This window comes from Falco rusticolus, chromosome 14 (genome assembly GCF_015220075.1).
Source record: "Falco rusticolus isolate bFalRus1 chromosome 14, bFalRus1.pri, whole genome shotgun sequence".
Taxonomy (NCBI): Eukaryota; Metazoa; Chordata; class Aves; order Falconiformes; family Falconidae; genus Falco; species Falco rusticolus.
The window spans coordinates 9,073,108-9,079,853 of record NC_051200.1 but is presented as its reverse complement, the minus strand read 5'-3'; the positions used below and the strand labels follow the sequence as shown (position 1 = coordinate 9,079,853).

The following is a 6,746-nucleotide window of genomic DNA, read 5'->3' as shown; positions in this document are numbered from 1 at the left end:
GTTAGTCAGTGTTTTAGGAAGCAAATAAATGTTGATGGTGGGACTCCTTCATCCTAGGAAGAAGTCAGGAAAGAAAGATGGGAAGGATCAAAGACCAGTATACTTGTCTGCCCTCATGGGAGACATCTTCAGGTAGCTTCTCTCCTCTCATTCCGAAGGCATCCATCAGATCTGAGAATTACTGGTCTGGGGAGCTGTTGACGCCTAAAAGGTGGAAAGCATAGAAAGAAGGAGAAGTCAGTGAAGGGCAGCAAGTGACCACAGAGTCCCTCGCCACTGACCGTGGACCCCTCTGGTTTTCTTTGTTTGGTGATGGGTATGCCCACACAGCCTCGGATGCTCTCCCCTTTCCTGCCTTGCAGAGCATTGCTCTTTGCATCTTAGTGGATTTATTCTCCTTCTTATCTAATTTTAATTAAAGCTTCTTTCTCCCCTCCCCCCCACCCCAACATAATCAACTGAAGAAAAATGAGCTGGTAAGTCATTGTTTTTACCACTTTGGCAGCAAACGAATGTTATGTCTGGCATGCTCGGCACCAAGTCAGAAAATGAATCAGCAGCTGTTGTGACAGAAGCTTTTTCCTGAATGGGGAAACAGAGACAAAAAGAAAACAGGCCAAGGAGAGGTTCCTGCAGTGGGCATTGCCAGCCCCCCACCGCCACAGGGAACGTCTTTGCCCTTCCCTGGGGAAGGCAGCCCGGCGGCCATGGGCATCCCCCCTCGCCCCATGGCTCGGCGGGGCCAGGAGGTGCCATTGGGGGGATGCTGTGGGAGGAGGATGCTGCCCGGCGCTGTGCCCAGGAGGGGAGCGGCAGGACAAGGTGCCTTGGTGGGGACCCGGTGCTTCAGGTAAAGCAAGAGTGACCCAAAATCCCTGCAGGTCTTCCAGAGAGCCCCGTCTGGGCCAAGCATTTATACAGGTGCATCGATCGAGAAACGTTTGTTTGTCCTGGGGCTGCACTATGATGTTTGCTTTGCGCCCATCTGTGGGAAAAGGGTGAATAATTTCTTTGTGTCTTGACAGACTTGGACCCCTATTTAGTTGTTTTAAGCATTATTATACACAGCATGCTGTGAGCTGCAAGGTCCTGGGGGAAAGAGTGGTTTACAGTGCCCTCAGATCACCCTCATCCTTTTTCTTTATCTAATGGTTAACTTCTCATAAGGACTCGATTTGCCTTGTGACCTTTGGCATCTGCTGCTTCTTTTACACCAAAAATTTGGGGGCACATAAGGAATGCTTTTAACTAATATTATGGCCTTGTTAATATATTGCAAACTATCTCTACAGGAGCAGCTTCGGAGTTTTATCTGCTAAATAAATATTGCCAGGCTAAGCGAATACACAGAGTAGATCTGGAGGCATTACCACACTGGAGCAGACACAAGGTCCAGCTGGAGAACAGCGCTGTACAACTGGGTGACAAGTGAAACTGGAGCTTCAGCAGGTTTGTCTGAGACAGAGAGCCAGCTTCTGTACCTCCTTGGAAAGGGCTGCCTTTGCTAGGATATTTTTAATGGGAATAACAAGCCAGTTGAGCCATCTGAGATGGTGACTTGCAACCTGAATAGCTTCAGTAAAGTCCAAAGGGACAGTGTGTGGTTGCGAGTCAGGGCAGAGGTTGTCCTGGGTTCCTGGAGACAATTATCACAATATTTATAGCTCCTTTCATGCTAAATGGACAAGCGACACGTTTGTCCTTTCCCTGTCCCTATAAATTCCCTCCTCACCTCTGCAAAACAGTGTGTGCTTTAATGCCTGCCCTGTCACATGCCACCGGTGACATGGGTCGGAGCAGGGGTTTCCTCTGTGGCACAGCCGGCGGGACTGACTCTATCCCAGTTTTCTCTGGCTGAGCCTGCAGTGGCGTTCCCAGTCCGCCCCATGGCCTCACCACGCCAGAAATCCCTCCTGGTTTTGGTTGGGGTTTGTGTGGGGTGGGATGGGTTGGTTTATCTCAGTAGGACAGAGTACAGCAATTACAGGAAGAGTAAAGCAGGTCGAGTCCGTTGGATGTTTTGTGTATTGGCTGACAAGGTTTTCGGTAAAGTTGCATGCTCCATATTTCCCTTTCAGCTCCCTTCACTCCAGTGCCAGCTCCTTCATTCTGGTCCAATAAAATGCTGGTTTGTCTGTGCCATAAAAACTTGCAGTCCCGTGGAAATGCTGGGCACAAAGCACCTGCAACTCCACACGGTCACTCAGAGGAGGAGAACGTGGTACTGAGAGCTCAGCCCGCCGCAGCCAAGGAAAGGAGTTATGGTAGAGGTGTTAGTCACTGCCCAAAACACTGATGTGACAAACAGTCATAGCCTCAGACTTACTGGTCCTCTGAGTCCTCAATTAGCCAGTTTATATAGGAAAAAAAACCTTGAGGAAGAGAAAGTTCGCTCTAATAGGTGTGTGGTTATCTTTTCTTTAATTTTGTTTTTGTTTCATGACTCTTATGACTGGTGGATTTACAATCCATCCAGAGGAACCCATCGGACATCACTTTCTAGGAACGCTGCTTTTTATTATTTTATTATATCATTTATTTTCTCATCTTGATCCTGATCCTGTAAAGCCTTTCCATCACGTGTAGATGCAGTGGTGCTCCTGTGGCTTGTGTGGCAGCAGCTCAAGGGACCCCAGCCCTGCTGGAGCAAGGACAGGACCCAGTGGCAGCCCAGCGTTGCCCCAGGGGCTTCTCTGGCTCCTGAGCAGCATCGTCCTGAGCTGCTGAAGTCAATGGGAGGTGAGCCAGTCCTTCAGAGTAACTTCACACGAATCATTCCTGAGCAGACTTTAAATTAATTGATTCTGTTTGCAAATGTGAAAGGGAGGAAATGGTGCGTCATTGTTGAGCACGTGCCGTGCCCACTGAGGTGGTGCAGAGGGACCTTTGCCAACCAGCGTCGGGCATGCAGAAGTATTGGGCCTGATTCTTAAGGTGTGAGTGCAGCTTGCACCGTGGGATTAACCGAAGTCGTTCCCAATTTGCTCTGGCGGTGATTATGTGAGAGGAAAACGAAGCCCATCGATTGTCTGAAGAATCAAAATCAAAGCTGGAGGAAGGAAAGGTGCAGTGAAATTTCAAGACTGACCAGCCATCTGTGCAAGCACCAGCTACCTCCTAACCAACAGGCAGAGTCCATCTCCTTCAAATGCTTTCTGCCAAGCTTGTCGGCTGTGCTGACAGCGCTGGGTTCTCTTGCAGCAGCACCCGCAGGCACAGCTCTGCCGTTTTAAAGGCTTTCGGGATTAGGCCAGGGCTCCTGCACAGCTGCGGTGCCTTGCCCCTATTTTACATCCACTGAAAGATTTTTGAATGGACTTCAGAAGCCATTAGGAACCCAAATGTCGACTTGCACTTGCAAAATGTCTCTGGTTAATGTTTTCCTACTGACGCTCTGCTTTGCTCCCCGCCTGCCAGAGTTTCCTGTGACCTATTTGAAATATCACTCTCCTAAGTGAAAATGTGCCTCTCTTTTTCAAACTTGCAAAACTCACAAAAATAAATAGCCTAATTTGGCCAGTTAATAGCCCTCTCCTGGGGCTCCTCTCAGCAACTAAGAGGCCTTTTAAATACAACATTTGTGACTGCGTCATTAAAGCTCTGCATGATCCAAGCAGACTAAACCAAAAAGAAAGAAATGCCTTATTTGATCTAAGTTTTCTTTTCTTTTAAATAGTGACACTAGAGACCCATTTATTTTTAATTACACAATTGCTTTATTAAAAGCCTAAATCCTGCAGTCCCTAGTCATCGCTCAGGCAAAACTGCTATCATTGAAGGAAGGACCTGTAGGAGTCAATCCTAAAAATAGGGCAGCTGACAAAGTCTGCCTTTCAAAATGGGTTTGCTTTATTTTTGAAGGATTTCCCAAGTCAGAGAGAACTGGCCTCTGCTTTCCTTTTCAGTTCTGCAACAACTTGAAAGCTGAATGTAGGAAAGCAGTCGCTCCAGAAAAAAAACCTCAGTTTTGCTTTCAGGTTGGCTGTGATGCCCTTTCCATCCTTAAACACCACCCCCTACACAGCCACATTAATATTTACTGGCACAACAAGGCATGCATGAGGGTTAGCTCTGGCTCTGCCCAAACGAATCTCTGAGCCACCATGAGCCTGGTGGCCCCTGTGCAGAGGTTCCCCCTTGCACCCGTCCATGGGATGACTTGCACTGTGTTCAGCTGAGCTGCCAGCGGGGTTGCCAGCCCCTAAACACCTGCCCTGTGCTCCTACCAAACACAGAACCTCCTGCAAACCCTCCTGGAGCTGCTGAGAGGCTGCCAGAGGGCAGGGTCAGTCCTGTGCCTCCGATCTTGTGCTAGTACACAGGCTGTGCTACCCAAACACATTTCTGTCTTTGGACTCCATGCGAAGGGTAGATCTCCTTGCCAGGTTAAGGTGGTGCTGCTAGCAGCAGGAGACAGAGAAGGCTAGGCAGCCACGTATACTAGATTATATTCCTGGGCTAAACTCCAGAGCCTTCAATTTTATTATCTAATTACCCAACCGAAGTCATTCATCTTTATGTTCCAGTCTTACCCACAGACCCCAGTTTAAATGCAGCTCTGCTATGTGAAGTGCTGCCCAGGCACTCTCCACTTGGAAAAACTCACAATTTCTCAGCTTTATTTGCTCAGACTGTGTTTTCTTAGTGTAAAGGACGCATGGCAGAAATCCCAGCCCTGGTCAGTGGCAGAGGTCTATGTTAGGCTGTGCTGAGATGGACATGGCTGCATTATCACAGGCAACTGTGGCAGGGGAAGCAAGAGAAAAAAACCTCTAATTTTATATGAAGGCTGTGTAGCCCGATGTAGTCTTCATCACCAGCATGACACACCATCAGATTGCATACAGAGCTTTGTGGTGTGGCTCACCGAGATATATGGCTTTGTCACCAAGGATAAACATCAAGAGTAAATAAAAACAACGGGGGGAAAAAGCTCCCCCCAGAAGTTAAGGAGACATCAGGAATGTGGACACTGGAGCCCAAGGAGGCACCAGTCCTGGTGTTCCATCCTTTTAAACTCTTCAGGAGAAAGCAGAAGCTTGGCCTTGCCCCTCTGCCCTCGAGTGCCCGTGGCCAACCTGTGGTGGGACGCCCCCAGCCATGCGTGCCGGTGAGGGCAGGGCATGCTGGATGTCAGCCCTCCTCTCCATATGTTGCTGTAGTGTATATGTAATCCATGTACCATGCTCCCTGATTAGCATAACCCTGCCCCTGGGAGGGGCTTAGCTTATAAATATGCTGCTTTTTCTATGCTCCTTGCCTCTATTTCCTACGGGAATGAGATACTGGCAGGTTCAGTGGGCATCCAGAGCAGGTAAATGGCTAAAGAGGACTGAAGTAGAAAACTTTTCTCCAGATCTGGCAGTATGCATGTTTGCTCTCTGGTTTGCAGGGGCTGGGAGCGGGGGGGGAGGGAAGGGAGAGGTGGCAGATGCTGCAGAGCATGAGGCTGCTGTCTTGCCAGCTTGCTTTCATCTTAGAGAAAGGAGAGACATGGGGGAGAAGCCCTCATGCAGCCTTTTCTCCCTTAAAGGCCTCTTGCAGAAGGAGCCCTTCTGCTGCTGCTTTCCCAGCCCCAGCATGCTGGAGCTGAGGGGCTCCCTCTCCTATGAGGCTGGGGCAGCAACACAGATGCCTTGTGGAGTTCTGCCTGCCCTCTGGGCAATCCACTGCTCCCACCTGCCAGCAGGCAGCGTGGCCAGGGCGCTCGTGGTAGGAGCGGCCAGGGGGGTGTTGGGTGCTGTGCCGGGAGCCTGAAAGCAAGAGCTGCTCAGCAGGGCAAGAAGCTGCCTTGCAACACGGGTGGTAACGTGACAGGGAGGGTCTCTGTCCTGGCTTGCTGCAGTGGGCGAAATGCTCTGCAGAGAGTCACCTTCTGCAGGACAGGCCTCGATTCATGCTGAATAACACATGGGAAGGAGCCTCTTGGAGCACAGTGCATGGAAGCCCCATGGCACGGAGCAGAAGGGGAAGCAAAGGTGGGTCTGGTCTGCAGGAGGGAACAAGCAGTGACAGGAGAAGCTGCTATGCCTGGTGTGGAGGTGCTGAACTCTGAGCACACCTGGCACAAACCTGCCAGGTTCCCAAAGCATTCTGCTCTTGGAGGCTTCACTCAGGGATGCTTTCACCCGTGGCCCCAGTTCAGCTCATTCTGCTCTTCTGGTGGCAGTTACTTCTCCTCACCTTGCCTCTCTACTTGCTGTTGCCTAGGCTTTCTCCAAGCAGAGACCAGCTGTCGTTATCTTCCCAGATGTTTCTTATGATCCTTTCCATTCTAGCTTTTATCCCTGACCACAAGCAGCACTTGGAACAATTAACACCTTGTGCTCCTAACATCTTATGGTTTACAAGGCGGCTGGTTACTAGGGCAACAACTGCATTTTTTTCTTTCAGTGTATTGACTGAAAATCAACATTTTATATTAAAGGAAAAGAAAAATAATATTCTCTCTAGCCACAGTGAGTTACAACACCATCTCCCCTGTAATCAAGATATTGCTGAATTATGGTGCTATAAACAAACACTTCTGATATAACCACAAACACTGTGGGACATGTAACACATTGGCAGTATATTTCAAGTGACAAACTCATTTATTGTGGGGAGTGGAGGGAGAAAAACACCTTTCCAGAAGCCACTGCAAGGAATTACAGCAAAGAATGACCGAAGCTTGAGGATACAGAAGCAAAGTAGTTCTACCAACCTGACCAGAATAAAGCACTTCAAAGTATGAAGAACATCAGAGC

At 49.2% G+C, this 6,746-nt stretch overlaps 1 long non-coding RNA gene across 1 annotated transcript; it reads left to right on the top strand.

Moving 5' to 3' along the window:
* The first annotated feature begins 1,364 nt into the window (after positions 1-1,364).
* Positions 1,365-5,252, top strand: LOC119157563. Its single transcript, XR_005107567.1, has 2 exons — positions 1,365-1,449; positions 2,079-5,252. It is a non-coding gene; the product is annotated as an uncharacterized LOC119157563 (long non-coding RNA).
* The last annotated feature ends 1,494 nt before the right edge of the window (positions 5,253-6,746 follow it).